The 15,888-nt window shown below is 42.0% G+C and overlaps 1 protein-coding gene across 4 annotated transcripts in view; it reads left to right on the top strand.

The window, feature by feature from the left end:
• Positions 1-2,191: 2,191 nt before the first annotated feature.
• The window catches only part of CNGA3 (cyclic nucleotide gated channel subunit alpha 3), a 58,597-nt gene continuing 44,900 nt past the window's right edge, over positions 2,192-15,888 (top strand). For 3 of the 4 annotated variants that reach the window (XM_084639367.1, XM_084639369.1, XM_084639371.1), the window contains exon 1: positions 2,511-2,857. The gene's annotated coding sequence lies outside the window, so the exon portion shown is untranslated. Of the gene's footprint in view, positions 2,262-2,510; positions 2,858-15,888 lie in introns of those variants that run through there. The other variant, XM_084639368.1, reaches the window with a different exon arrangement.

The following is a 15,888-nucleotide window of genomic DNA, read 5'->3' on the forward strand; positions in this document are numbered from 1 at the left end:
GGTCTCATTATATTAGGTGCTGTGCAGACAAATAACAAAGAAGATCGTCCCTGTCCCAAAGAGCCTACAATCTCATATCAGAAAGAATGCAACAGGTAGATGAATCAAGCAAATGGGTGGAGGTAGGAGGACAAGGTAATGAAAGAACAGAGTTTAGCAGAAAACAAGAAGTCTCAAAATACATTATTCTATGCTTTACAGTATTTTTTTAATCACTTCATTTTAACTAGGCTTTCATATTTAATTCTCTTTTTTCTTTTTTTGGTCCAGAGAGCACAAGCAGAACAGACTTAGTATTCATCCCCTGAAGCTACTGCCCTGTTCCTATAGACACAGACATTTCACTCTAAATCTGTATGGTTATATCAGCAAAGGAACACACAATTCCCTCAGAATGAGGTACTTATATGAACCACTGAGTCAGAGGACAATGTCCAAATTAACCAGGATGTTAACACCTGAAACAAATCTGCTAGCTGAGATTTTATGAAGATTTTGGTTGAGGTAAAGAAACATGTTCGCCTCCCACACAGGCACAATATAAAATCTTTTAACAAAAATCACTGACAGACTATACAAGAGATTTCTACCGGCCTGCTAGCATCTACCTGCTCACTTCACCTGTTGCAGATTCTGCATGAACCAAGATGCTTTGGGGTCTCGCTGTTGAAGATTAAAGGCCAAAGATCTTTATAAAATCCTACCAATCCATTAATAGTATCTGTCAGAGAAATCATAATCTCCTTCAGTACCCTTGGGATCCAATAACCTCTTAATGTGGACTATCCAAACAGTAGGAGTAGGTGGAACCCAACCTCAAACCACAGGAGGCAATGGCCATTTTATGACATGGGCAGAATTTACTCTTGCCCACCTCTAATTCAAGTTCAGACAACTAGCCGGATCCAGTTTTGGGTTGGGCAATCTCCTTTATTACAGGTAGGATGCAAACCGAACAGCCATGGTACTACTTCAGCTATTCCTCTTAGCTTCATGCTTTACCAGATTTTCTAAATCAGTGCAGCAGTGTTATCCTATGAATCATCAGTAATACACCTAAGATCAGGCCTTGTTCTTTATTAAATCATGGATGATTTTTCCACTTACTCTGCATTCACCAGCATTAATTTTTGAATAGTACCTTTGTCTACCAAGTTTCAGAGTAGCAGCTGTGTTAGTCTGTATTCGCAAAAAGAAAAAGAGTACTTGTGGCACCTCAGAGACTAACAAATTTATTTGAGCATAAGCTTTCGTGAGCTACAGTTTGCTTCATCGGCTGCATTCGATGAAGCGAGCTGTAGCTCACGAAAGCTTATGCTCAAATAAATTTGTTAGTCTCTAACGTGCCACAAGTACTCCTTTTCTTTTTGTCTACCAACACTCCCAAGCTCCTGAGAGCAAACTGTAGGCTAAAAATGAAACCTTAACTCCAGTAATGTTGGTTACAATACCAGTCACTTACAAGATACTACAATGAGGAGTGGTATGGAAAGAATATTCCATATATATTCCACATATTCTTCATATATTTTATGCCCCATGCTTCTGGAACTGCCCTCATATTAATCTAGAACAGCCTGAGTCTGTTGACCTTGGCTTGACATGCCGCAACAACCATCTGTTTGCTAGAGCTTTTGGAAAGGGCTGAAGGGTTTAAGTGAGATATCATTTAGGATGTGGGTGGCATTTTTGTTTTTGCTACTTAAATTACTGGATGTTAATCTTATTGTGTGTTGGGGCTTTGTTATGATGCTGGGCAGTTAGTCTTTGTTATTTAAAATAAGTGTCAGGATACCTAGAGCTGTAGGTAGCTGTCTCATTTTATTTAAATAATAATAAACAAATGGGGTCCCTAGTGCACCTGGCACATCCTTATGTTCAGATCATTTGAATTAAGATTCTCTAGCAAGTTGCAGCTGAGACCCATGCAGCTGTGCCTAAGCCTCTTTCAGTGTTGAATTGAGTGGCTTTTGTCAGCTCCTTTTCCAACCTGAACGTTAGTTGTATGGAGTTTTTGTCCCTAATGTTATGAGCGTTTGTTAGCGGCTTTCAAAGTAGTTTTGAATGTCTCTGAGGGGGTTAAAAGCCTTGCAGAATCAGCGAGTATAAGATAACGTTCAGAGGAGCATGAAAGCCTGCCGGCCACTCACGTATGAAACCCACAAAAACTTGCAAAATCAAGGCAGCAAGCGTGGCAGGTCCTTAAGGAAGCCCGTTCTCAGCTCCGGGGCTGAACTCTCCTCCGCAGACAGAGCGTGGAGGTAGCTTCAGCGCACGGGTTTTCCTGTCGCGTTAGACGGTCCCAGAAACTTTGCACCGGGGGGGGGGAGGGGTGCGGACACCGCGCTGCAGCCTCCCCGTGAGCTGCGGGCGAGACGCCCTCTCCAAGCAGCCCCAGCCCTCAGCCAGAGCGCGGTTCACTTAATTTCTGACCCCTCCCCCCGCAGGCGCCCCAGCTAAGCCGCGCGCGGGGCGGGGCGGGGCGGGGGGACTCACTTGTCCCGGCCCAGGGGAGTTGCCGCTGGCGGAGAGCAGCGCGCCGCAGCCCCGGCGGGTTGGCTGGGCCCGGGCAGCGCGCCCCGGCTCCTCCCGCTCTGAGCGCCTGCGGCCCCTTCAAGAGCAGCGACGTGAGCGCCGAGCCGGGATTGGCGAGGCTGGGCGCCGGGTTTCTCGCGCTGCTGACCCGCGGCGCCTCGGAGCTTGAGGGCAGCGCGGCGAGCCCCGCGCCCCGGCATGGGCTGTTGTGGCGAGGCTGCGAGCCTCCCGCCGACCGGGCTCCGCGGGCTGCCGCGCCTCTCGCCGCACGCCGGGAGATGGTGACCCGCGGAGCCCCGGTGCGCCGGCCGGACACCCCCAGGTAGGAGCTCCGTGTAGACACCCCGCGGGGTGGGGTGAGTGTGGGTGTGCGCGAGAGCGCTGGGTGTGGGTACAGGTTGCCCCCGGCTTTCCTAAGCAGCAAGCGCGTGACAGCGGCTCCCCGGCTAAGCACGCTCCCGCTGCCACGCACTGGACAGCGCCGGGCACGGCTGGTGCTGTGGCGAGGGGCTCGCTTCCCCGGGGCGCTGCGGTCGTGACGAGCTGCTAACCCCTGGGGCTGGTTCACCCTCTCCTCGGGGTGGCCAGACCTGTGCCTCGCACAAACCAATTGCTTGACGGTTTGATCCTTGGAAAGAACTTAACAGGATGTAAAACCCTAGAGCTCCTTGGTCGTTTAGCCGGGTTTACGCCTGGGCTTTCTCTGTAATCTTAATGCGCCAAGCCCTGGGGCTGCCACGCGGGGCTCTTCCTCGGCCTCCTCTCGGCGCAGCGAGCGAGCTCCCTGCCCCAGCAGCTGCCAGCTCCGCGCCTGCCTCTCTGCGCCCCAAGGTTTGCCTAGCCCGCGCGGGATCTTGCAGCGCCTTGCGCTTGCCCCTGCGCGTCTAACTTTCCATGGGACTTCTAGGCTACATGTAAAGTACGCAAAAAGAAAAGGAGCACTTGTGGCGCCTTAGAGACTAACCAATTTATTTGAGCATGAGCTTTCGTGAGCTACAGCTCACTTCATCGGATGCATACCGTGGAAACTGTAAAGTATGGTATTTGGATAATCGCGCGCGTGTGTAAACCTAGCCAAACCTGCCTTGAGGGAACCAGGATGCATGCTTCGGATGGCAGCCTGCAAGGTGCAAAGTACATGCAGCATTTGGGTGGGATTCTGGTCTCATCACCCCGTCCTCAGGATGAGTAGTAGCTTACTTTGCAGATAGTCCTATTGAAATGAAGGAGTCTGTTGCTTTCCATGGGAGGTGAGGGCACTGAGCACCCTACAGGGTACGCCCTTTTTTTTTGTTTGTTTGTTTGTTTGATTTTTAATGAAGTGGACTCTTTTTCCTAGGGAGTGCAGTTTTATCCCCATGCAATTCTGGCTTTCTTTATGCTCAACAATAGTGTCTTAAAAGCAAATGGGACCTAATGAAAAAGACTCCAAACTCAAACCCTTGCCCTGCAGAATGAACACTCTCTCTCTCAAAATAAACTGTGGAAGAGGTTTTAAAAGTTTTGTCATTGACTTTAGGGGGAGCAGGAACACCTTAAAATGTAACATAATAGTAAATGTAAAACAAACACTCCCACCCAAATAAAAACAAACAAAAAACACATACCCTTCTAACTTTTATTTTTAAGGACCTAAAACTGGATTTGAATTCTTCACCCCATTACCCAAATTGACAGTACATGGCATCCGGAAATGCCACAAATAATGTATGGGCACACTCACACTACACATAAACCTTGTCTATCAAATTTTGGAAAAAATTTCCCAACTACTGCCAAATCCAATTCAGCTTTACCATCATTAGCAATGTTAGGAGCCTTAGTCTAGATCAGGACTGGGCACATCGGGGAATAGAAATTGTATGGCGGGCCATGAATGCTCACAAAATTGGGGTTGGGGTGCGGGAGGGGGTGAGAACTCTGGGTGGGGCTGAGGATGAGGAGTTTGGGATGTAGGAGGGTGCTCTGGGCTGGGAACGAGGGGATTGGAGGGATCAGGGCTGGGGCAGAGGATTGGGACGTGGGCAGAGGCTCAGGGGTGTAGGCTCCGAGCAGCACTTACCTCAGGGGCTCCTCGAAGCAGTGGCATGTCCCTTCTCCAGCTCCTACCTGGAGGTGCGGCCAGGCGGCTCCGCGTGCTGCCCCATCCGCAGGCACCATCCCTGCAGCTCCCATTGGCGCGCTTAGGAGCCAGAGCAGGGCCATGCCACGTCTTTTGGGAGCTGCGCGGAGTGGTGCCGAAGCAGGGCCCAGCTGGGTTGTGCTGCCCTGATCCTGCGCCCCGGCTGGAGCACCGGAGCAGGGCCGAGCTGCTTGGTGTGGACCCCAACCCAGCGCCCTGGCTGGAGCGCTGGAGTGGGGCAAGCCCTAGACCCCACTCCGTAGCAGGAGCTCGCAGCCAGTTTAAAACGGCTCACAGGCTAGATCCGGCACTCCGGCCGTGCACCCCTGGTCCAGATAGCCTGCTGGCAATTGCCAGTGTTTTAAGCACTGCATTATCAAACCATGCTCAGAACAGCTCTAATCAACATGGTCCTTGAAACAGTGATGTCATCCAGTGGCCCCTTTACACTAGAGTTCCGGTGTTGCAGTGAAACTGCTGTGCATGTTAACTGATGTATTAACAATGATGAAATATTTTTGCAAAACTTCCCTAGTGTAGAGAAGGTTAAGGTACATCTGACAATATGCACTATACAATAATTATAATAATCAGTGCATTTATTTAATATACAATACACTCATTTTTAAAGGCAAAAGCCAAGGAAACTTGGGGCCAGTTTATTTGAACATTCATTTTGTAACTGCTTGAAGAAATAAAAATACTAAAAATAAATGTCAATATTTTCTAGTAGCTAACAGTTGTTTTTATTCTTTCCTTTCTATTTCAGAGAGTTTACACTCAAAATAAATAGTAATAGGGATACTGTATTTAGAGCTCTGTTATTTTCATGGCTACAGTTGAGTAAATTGTGATTTCAAATATTATAGTCTTTGAAACAACTCAGAGATAACTTTGACTTCTATTGGCTTGCTTTCATTATTTCCCTTCTTGATGTTTTTGCGTCACCTTCATTGAGGACTGAGGGTAAAATCACCCTTTATATATCTCCTATCTCTCTTCACAAGCTGATTAGGAAAATGAATCTTTCATGTAGTAGTGGGATTGTCATGGTGACCAATGAAGTACAGTAATCATGGTAAACAAGCAGTACACAATTTGTGAGAGGGAGCTCATCAGCTTTGAAAAATTGAACATCATGCACATTTACTATGTCTGGAACATCCTCCCTTGTATGACCCCAGATTATGTCATCCAGTTTGCACCTTGTCTCTGTCATTTCAGGTCAACACATTATCTTGTACCATTCTCTGATACGGTTATCTCTTTTCATTAATGTCTTTTTAAATCCTCTTCTACCGAACACCTTGCTACTACATGTAAAATGTGATACAAATGAGCTCTTATGTTTTTCCTTCCTAATCAAGATGCACGTGTGTGGCAGTTAAATAAAGTATGCTAAAAGCAAATTTGAATGAATAATTTAAAAAACCATATAAATATTCACTCAAATAAAATATGAGTTTGCTTTAGCTGAGTTCATACCCCTTTTGTGTTCACTTTTCACAAATATTCTAGCAAATAAATGTATTGTCAGAAATGTTTGCAGAAACAACAATTTTTAGGCAAATGTTAGAGAATCTTTGCCGAAAATTAATTTTGAACAAGTAAACATGATAAATCTGCTTTTAAGTGTTATGCTAATCCAGTCATGGAACAGAAACAATCCCATGTAGTCTGGGTATCCAATCAAACTAAACGCATCTTTGAATTTGAATTTACAATATTGTGTTGACTATTTATAACTGACTGCTCCTGAAAAATCTACTATCCAATAATTATTCATAGAAATTATCTAGCAAAATGTCAAATGGTGAATAAATCTTGAATAAAATTGAAATTTGATCAGAGGCAATTCAGGAACAGAAAAAATCAATCCGATTCAATTTATCTAGCAAATTATTTGCTAAGGACTATTCACTCAGCTCTAGCTAAAAGTTAGCAAAAATCCAGCAAAGGTAATGGTTCGAGGACAATCCTGTGAAGTTCAATCCAGTAGCTCTGCTTTACATTAAAACTGTATGTGTACATACATACAAACATATATACATACAATAGTGTATATAGATATTACATATATGGGTTTTGTTTAGAGGCATATTGCTACCACGGTTAATAAGAGATGCACATATAAATTCTTTGGATCTTAATGGGATAATGACCCCAGCGATGATAGAAAATGTCATACTTGGCTAATACTAAAAAGAGTTTAAATAAAACATTTATTTAAATAATCTTCAAAGGAATAGTTCAAATTACAGTTTTAAACTATTACCTTAATAATTCAAAAGGATAGCACCAGAGGTCTAAGTGAGACAACCTATTTATTACTCTTTTCATCTTGCTGGGCTTGATCCAGTAGCCTTTACACAAACAAATCTGAAGTCCATGAGAGTTTGCAGAGTTGGGACCATAAGTTTTTGCACAATTCCCCAACTCAGCAAAGTATTTAAGCATGTACTTAAACGCTTAAATAGTCCAATTGACTTTAGAGCTTAAAGTTGCTTCAAGTTAAAAGGCCAGATTTTCAAAGGTATTTAGGTGCCTAAAAATGTAGATAGATGCCTAGTGAGGTTTGGAGTTAGGTTCCATGTGAGATTTCCAAAAGCAACTAGGTGCCTATCTTTAGGTGCCTTAAAGCCTTTGAGAATTTGGCCCAATGTGACTTCAAATATATAAGGGTAGGCACATGCTTTGCTGATGCAGGGACAACGTGTTGGGGGGTAAAATATAGTTTAGGTCACGATTGAAATGGATATTTTTAGTCTCTTCCTATATCTAATGGGTTCATCAACACCACAAAAATCAATTAGGCAAGGACCCTCAACATAGCAGAGATGTTGCATGTCAGGATTAAAGCAAATTGTCAAAGCTGCTTGAAAAAATAAACAGACAGCCCATCTTTGTTATTTTTTCTGATAGCATGTACAATCAGACCAGTCTTTCCATGAACACTAACGTTCCCTCAAATTTTAAAAAGGTGTAAAGTATATTATTTTTATCCTTTTTATTACTTAATTTAGTACAGAAGAATCGAGCAGATATAATACCAAATCAGTAGCTAAGAATGTAAGATTAAATTGCCTTGGAATTGACTGGAAATAACATATTTGTTATTAATTTATTTAGTTATTTTTCTTATAGTTGAAGTCCTGATCCTGCAGTGAGATACTCATTGACTTTAATGAAGCTCCACATGGGCACAGAGGATTGCCGTCATGGTTTTCACTTCAGGATTGGGGCCTAAATTAGTGTTTTCTAAAGAACACAACACAGGATACTTACATTCTTCTCTAGTTCACTTCCTTCATTCTAATTCCACTCCCGAGAGCCAAGCATTTTGAATGCTCTAATAATATGCTGAATATTATAATATTTTAAATTTCTTAAAGCCCATTGCCCAAATAGCCTATAGGCATGAAATTTAAAAAAACCCAACTGATTATGAAAAACAAGCAGCATACTATAATATTCCAGTAAAAGCAAAGATGAGCAAAACCACTAATAAACTCCCACCATGCCTGCACTATAACAACAATCAAAGCCAGAACAACAACAAACCAAAATTAAAGTGAAAATAAAAAATATCTTGAGTTAGGGAGAGAGAATTCTAGAATCATGGAGCTTGATGGAAAAGGTTCATCCTTTTGCTGCTCTGAGGACACAGTTTTACAGTTCTTTTTGAAGTTGGAATATGTATATGAGAGAGAGAAACTACACACTTTACACACTCAAGCCAGTGCAAATGTTGTTCAAGTAAAGGCTAAGATTAGTTCAGACACAGCTGCCAAATCTGAGGCTGCAGGTGGCTCAGGCCAATAACTGCTAGGGTGCTCTTTATTGCTCAGCATACATTTCAGTGCTGTGAAATAGGAGCTGTTTTGTGTTGACGGAGAGTTCTGTGGGGTAATAACTTGAGCCCCTGTGGGGGGGAAACAGGGACCTGGTCTTCATTGACTTTACCTTGTGTGGTTGTTTACCCTTGTGCAAAGTATAATTAAATCAAATTTTTCCCTTTATTTACAGAGACATTAGTTTCCACAACCATGACTGGGACACATTGCAGGTTCCCTTCCCCTTCCTCTTTAACAGGGAACTTTCATCCATTATTTCCCTTACATACCAGTTTTAAGTTTGAGTTTGACACAGCAGGCTAGGTTGATTCACCAGTCCATTACTGTTATAACAGTTGTTATACTAATATAAACCCACTGTAAGAGAGAGTGCTGACTCAGGCCCATTATCCATCCTTCCTCTGAGGAACCAAACTTCCTTGACTCTATCCCTCATGAATGGCATGGCATAGGCATTTAGGTCAGGTCACTTAGTGAATTCTGGGTTTTGCAGCTTGGGGAGGGTGAGCATCTTTGCTTGAATCAGACCCAATAAGGCCAAGGAAATCAGGCCTTCAGCTGTATTTTTGGATAATCAACTGTTCCAATCCAGCTATTATGATGCTGTAACAAGGATAATTACATGGAGGTCAAATGCCAAAGTATAAAAGACTTATCAGAGAGATAGCGGATTGGAGCCTGTCTTATGTAAACGATGTAGGTAAACCTGTGCACAGCGTAACTGCTGCTGGGAATCGGGATAATAAGTCAAATATTTACAAAATCTCTTATGTTATTTATTATTTATCATAATGTTTATAAGGGGTAGGAATTAGTAGGCTTGCATTTGTGTGGTTGGTAAAACTGCCTTCTTTTGACAGTGATAAATACTCCACCTTGAAAAGTTGAATTTGAATTGTGCAGTTTTTCTGCAAACAGTTCTGATCGTCTACATACAACAGCTTTTGGAATATTAAATCCTCACTCTGGTAGAACTCCTGTTGACGTAAGATGCATGTATTGAAACTATAGTGCTACAACAATTTTTTGTTCTTCTAGAATTTTTAGAAGTACACAGTTCAAAACAAGCTCTCTCTAGGGTGAAGTATTTCTCATAGTTACAAAAGAAGAAAGTTTCAAATGTTCATTGGGTAATTGTAAACCGTATTATTACTACCCTTTTTCAACTGTATTAATGGTAATGGTATGTCAGTGTACTCAACTTTCAGTTGTTTCTAAGTACAGTAATACATTTTATTTCCAACAGCAATATCATCGTCACTTTGAGTAATTAGGAGTTTTACCTGAAACAACCAAAGGATTGGACTTTTTTGGTGAAACTATGAGCCAAATTTCTGATCTAATTTATTCTGATGTAAATCTGAACAACAGAGTTTCTCCATATTAACACTACTGAAGCTGAGAACAGAATTGGTATTTGCTGTTTCTGCTTAAATGATTAAAAACCTATTTTCAATTAAAACTATTTATTACAATTATATATTAGTTAAAAACTTCATAATGATTTATATGACCATGCGTACTTTTCAGTAAAATGAGGAACACTGTTTAAAAATAGAGGGCCTTATCTCATCTACACTAAGGCTACCTTGTGCCACTTTAGAACTGTAGAAAGGTCTTAAAGTGGATATAAATATATTTTTCTTCTATTCTAAGTTTGCACTACCAGAGTGGTGTAAAATGGCACTTGTGTGAATGAGAATCAGGCCTAGAGGTCAATAAGGAGGCAGATTTTTATTTAACATAAAATACTGTGAAATTTTAATTTTTGTTCATTTAGCATGTTTTTTTAATTTTACCTGTCTGAGTTTTGACTATATCTGAATTTGGAACATATCAAAACTGTATGGGCCTGATTAATCACTACCTTATCCTTGGATTTCAATAGAGATACACTTGTGTAACTATTATTTGTTTGTACTGCATTAGTGCTTAGGAGTCCAGCTCGTGGACAATGACCCCATTTTTCGAGGCATTATATAAACACAAACCAAAAGGTGATCCTGTAAAACAGTAGTGAATGAAGCCCCAAGTCTTTAGTGGTCACATTTGTACAGACAGATGAGCAAAACCTTTTCTTCCAAATTAGCAAATGCTTATCTGAATCTGAAATTGTCAGATCTCACCTGAATCCATATTTGTTGTCAAACACTTGACTCAGTCCTACATAAAATGTATCTTCTATTATGTTCATTAATGTCAAACAACACATTAGTTGCTGTTCAAATCCAAAAGCAAGAAGGATGAAAAAGTACTTATATAAATTTTTCATTTAGCCCAAGTTTTTATTTAATGATTAATGTATGCAGAAGCAACGCTCTAGGATATGCAATTATTATTCAACCCTTTCAGATTGCCATAACTGACTTTGAATGTTAAATTAGTGTCCAAAACAAAGTAAAAATACGGCTTAAATTGATGTTAAAGATGCCAGACTTACAAGAGCCAGAGTTGTTTTCAGCTAGAACAGGGTTTCTCAGACTGGCGTCTGCTAACCCTTGGGGGTCTCTGAGGGTACTCCAGGGGATCTGCGAGTCATGAACAGGGACGCCGGCGCCGCTGATCAACTCCTCCCCCTCCCTCCCAGTGCTTCCTGCAAGCCATGGAACAGCTGTTCAGTGGCCTGCAGGAGGCGCTGGGAGGGAGGAGGAGGAGTGGGGACAGGGCGAGCTCGGGGGAGGGGGTGGAAAGAGGTGGGGAAGAGGAGGGGTGGGGTGGAGTGGGGATAGGAAGAGGTGGAGCTGGAGTGGGGCCTAGGGCTGAGTGGGGGCTTGGGGGTCTGCAAAAAATTTTAAATCAAAATGGGGGTCCTCAGGTTGCTAATGTTTGAAAACTGCTGAGCTAGAAGATTTTGTTTTGTTGTTTGACACTGGGAAATGCTTTGCTTCTATTGAAAAGTATTTAAGCCTGAGACAGTCATGTTTTCCATGAGTGAATCCTTGACATACTGTGCTTAAAGACAAATCCCAGACTTCTGAAAATTTGAAAATTGCAGCAATAAATTGAGGGCCCAAATTCTAAACTTGGGTGCCTAATTTAGGCAACTAGATTCAGATTTAAGGGACTAAATACACATTTAGTCATTTTAACTGCCTACTGGCTAAATACCTGTTTTAGGTGTCTAAATATGGATTTATCATAGTTGCCCAAGTTTAGATACTCAAGTTTGATGACTTGGCAGTACTTTTCTAGCTCTCAGTACTCAAAGTGGAAAGGACCCTGAGGAGACAGGATATTTCAGTGACTAAACCCGCACACAGCGCTTAAAATATTAGATACTGGTGTCAGATGTCTACAAAGATCTAAGACAAAGGGACAGACAGACAGACAGATAGATAGAGGCCAAAATCTGGTCCCATTAAAGTCACTGTGAGTTTTCCCACTGATTTCAGTAGGACTAGGCTTTGTCCCTATAGGTATACAATTCTTTGTCTTTATAAAGAATGAGAATACTGCGGGCTTGATTCTCCGCTGCTCTGTACTGGTGTAGTCATTTACATCTCAACAAAATGGGTGTAAAGTGCTACCATTCTAATCTGAAAGTGGTTTATCTCCATTAAGCACCCACTTTGCCCAACTGTAAATGACTACACATGGTGCAAGGGAGTGGACAGTCAGCCTACAGGGAGTAGAAAGGGGCCAGGGTCCTAATCTTTGCCATTGAAACCAGTGGCAAAACTTCTAATGACTTTAGTGGAAGCAGGATTTGGCCCCAAGGTTTTCATTCTTCTCTTTCAGTGGTATACAGGGTAGGGAGGGGGGAAGGTAGGAACGTATTTAGTCCTAACACAGGGTAAACAGCATGAATAAGTCCATCACTAATTACTTTATATGAGGGTCATATTCTATCCTTTTCCCCTACATGATGGGACTTTCATTCTGTACAGCTGAGAGTAAATTACATTTACATTTTCAATTCTTTTAAAGGTTTTAGAACTCTAAAATACTGACCAAATCTCAAGAGAGAGAATGAAATATGAAAACAGTCTCCTAAGTGTCACATAAGAATTTTGTATGTGTATCATTAAACACATGAACCTTACATGTTTAGGAGCAAAAATATCTCCTTGAAATAGTAGGATGATCAGTAATGTATCAAGATTTTTATGTACTTTATACTAAATATAAATGACTGAAATAATAGGGTTTCTGATCAAATAATCTTCCTTCTTTTTACTAATTCAGTCATTAAGATAAACATTTCCAATTATAATAACAAGTTTATTTTAAAAAATGGGGCCAGATCATCAGCTGGTATAAATGGGCTTACCTCTATGACTTCAATGGAGCTATGCTATTTACCACTGACCCATAATATTATTTAACTTAAAGTAGTACAGTCATCCCCACAGGCCTAATCTTATTCAGCTGTGTTCATGTGATTAGTCCCATTGATTTAAATGAGCCTATTCATGGGAATAAGAATTACTTAAGGGAGTAATGACTGCATGTCAGGAAGTTGTCTTTCATTTTGGTAATGCATAAGCATCATTATATACCTTTGCTGTAGCAAAGTGCATTTTGTAATAACTTTTTGCACAATCCTATATCCCTTACTAATCTGAGTCTCTCTCATTCACACTGTCATTGGAATATTTTCATGAATAATTGCTCATCAGAAGAAATAAGGGTTTGCAGGATCAATCCCTGTAAATAAGTTACTGGATATTTGATCATAGACTATTACAATTTTATTTTCTGTTATTTATGTATTTGCTCTAGATTTTGACAAGGTTGCTAGGTATTATGATTTTTCCACATTAGTTTTCTATGTGGTATACCTTTTTCACATATTTTCTATTTTAATATCCCTTCATAATAGGTATTAGCAGTGGTCATTGATTCTGTGAGATGATGAATGCCCTCAATTTTGATTGGGCCCAGAGCTATTATATAATATAGGGTGGAATTTTCAGAAATAGCTAAGGGACTTAGACGCACCAATTTATTTAGGTGCTTTTGAAAATCTCATGCTCAGTGTTGAGGATTATTAATTAAATTAAAGGTGCAATGACCTGTCGAATGTGATACTGTACAGATACACAGTGTGATTTTGCTGTCTGGTCAAAGTGTGTGTGTGCGCGTGCACATGCATAAACATACATATAGCTGGAGGACTGGAAACTTTTTCAGGGAATTGTTACTACGTTATGGAGCTTTCCAACTCGGTGTCTCTGGTTTACATGTAGCTATTGGGCTTGGTTCACCATTCCATTAGTCCAGTTGTATGCCAGCATGACTGTTGATTTCAGTGGAGTCACACCAGTCTAAACCCTAGTGATATAGTGATGAATCAATGAAGCCCCAGGCAGATACTGGCAGGAAGTTGTTTCCATCTGATAGTCGTTCAGTGGGCTTTATGAAATTAATTGGTTTCAGTCCAGTGTCTAGGGGACAGATACTCACATAATCAAAATTATCGTTACATTACACTACATTAGCACTACACTAATTGTTATCCCTGCTGGCTATTTAGGTTGGTAGTCACCGGAACATAGGAACGGCCTTACTGGGTCAGACCAATGGTCCATCTAGCTCTGTATCCTGTCTTCCAACAGTGGCCAATGCCAGGTGCTTCAGAGGGAATGAGCAGAACAGGTAGTCATCAACTGATCCATCCCTGGTTGCCCATGGAACACAAAGGCTAGGGATGCTTCAGAGCATGGTTTTGCATCTCTGTCCATCCTGGCTAATAGGTCCATCAATGGCTATCCATGAACTTATCTAGTTCTTTTTTTGAATACTGTTATAGTTTTGACCGTCACAACATCCTCTGGCAAAGAGCTCCACAGGTTGACTGTGCACTGTGTGAAGAAATGCTTCCTTTTGTTTGTTTTAAACCCACTGCCTATTAAGATGTTGCCATCTGATGGCCGCTCAGTCATATATGTTCAGTACTCAGTGAGATAGGTGTCTTTATCACAATTGGCACACATTGGCTGTCTCAACAGAGAGGCTAGGGACTGAATGGACAGCTGAACAGACTTATTTCCTTACTTTTAGAGGTGTTCCTGGCCACCTTCTGGCTTTGTGGAGATTGTGGGAAATTTCTGTATTATTTTTAGGAAAAATAGTCATTACTTGTTTTCCTTGCTCACTTTTGTTTTGTTACCAACTGGGATTGGAGGGGTTAATTTCTTCCCCGGGACAGGGGACTGGGTAGGATGTAGGCAGGAGGCATACTGGTCGGTCTGAATGAACTATTAAGCACTATTAACATATGTGTAGTCCCCCTCTCCACCTGGTTACCTCCTTTAACGCCAGTCTGTTTACAGTTTTGATGGGCAGGCCTGGGTTCTTCTGGGTCCTGCCATCCACTCGGTCGGGTGTACTTGCTTTATTTTTTTCCCATATGAATGTATGGGGCAGTGCCTCCACCCCTCTCGCTTCTTCCTGGCAAGGTCACCAGGGCAGCTTGGGAGGAAAATTCTAACCACAGGGTAACCCCAACTTACTTGTTAAATAGTCGGATACTCCCAAGAAATAACACAAATACATACAATATATTAAACACAGTAATTTTATTAAACAGGAGATCTATATAACAAGGTAAAGCACTATTCTCTTGATCACTGGTGCCCATGCTGATAATATCCGTGAATTTCCCCAGTCGCATGACCTGGTATACGGTATAGCAAATGGAAAATTAGTGAACTGTTGGTACGTGTACTTTGTTGGGGGCCTTGATGACCTATGACCGTTATCTGTGCAGCAGTTAGCAATGTGGCTGACTGGTTTCAGTACAGCCCAAAGGACTCACAAGTGGGATGAGGTGTTAAGTCCCTCCTCAGGTTTCATAGGTAATAAAATCCCAAAATTGGAGGTAATAAAATCCCAAAATCCTGACCCCCCTGACTTGAGGATACAGTTCAGGGAGTAGGGGGTCTCCCAAACAATTTCCCTGACTAATTAACTAAAAGATAGTGCACTCACAAACTCCATGAAGAATCCTCTGGTTCAGAGATGACTCTGGACTCCTCAGTCAGTTCAGAGGGGTTGATGGTCTCTACTGGCAGGCATCCCTTCATGGAGGAGTCAGGCTGCTTCTGCTCCCAGGATTTCCCCTCACCACCTAGGGGTGCAGGACTCAAGGTGCAGATTACAAAACTATACTAAACTCTTAACTTTAGTCTCCCACCACAGCGCTCAGATACACTCACAGCAGGCAGCAGCCCTGGACTAGCAGCCAGTGCAGAACTGGCTATGTGGTGACTGATCTCCGTAGGGAGCTGGAAGGCTAACTTAGCCTGGCTGGGAGAAGTTTTCCCAGGAAAATTCTACAGACTGGGAGTCACCTAGAAGAAGGAAAGGGCCAAGCTCAGGGGCCTTGCTTTCAGGTCCCCAGAGGCCAGTTCTTAGTGGAAATCCTGCATCCTG

The sequence above is a fragment of the Lepidochelys olivacea genome, assembly GCF_965140295.1.
Source record: "Lepidochelys olivacea isolate rLepOli2 genome assembly, chromosome: 1".
In the NCBI taxonomy this organism is placed as follows: Eukaryota; Metazoa; Chordata; order Testudines; family Cheloniidae; genus Lepidochelys; species Lepidochelys olivacea.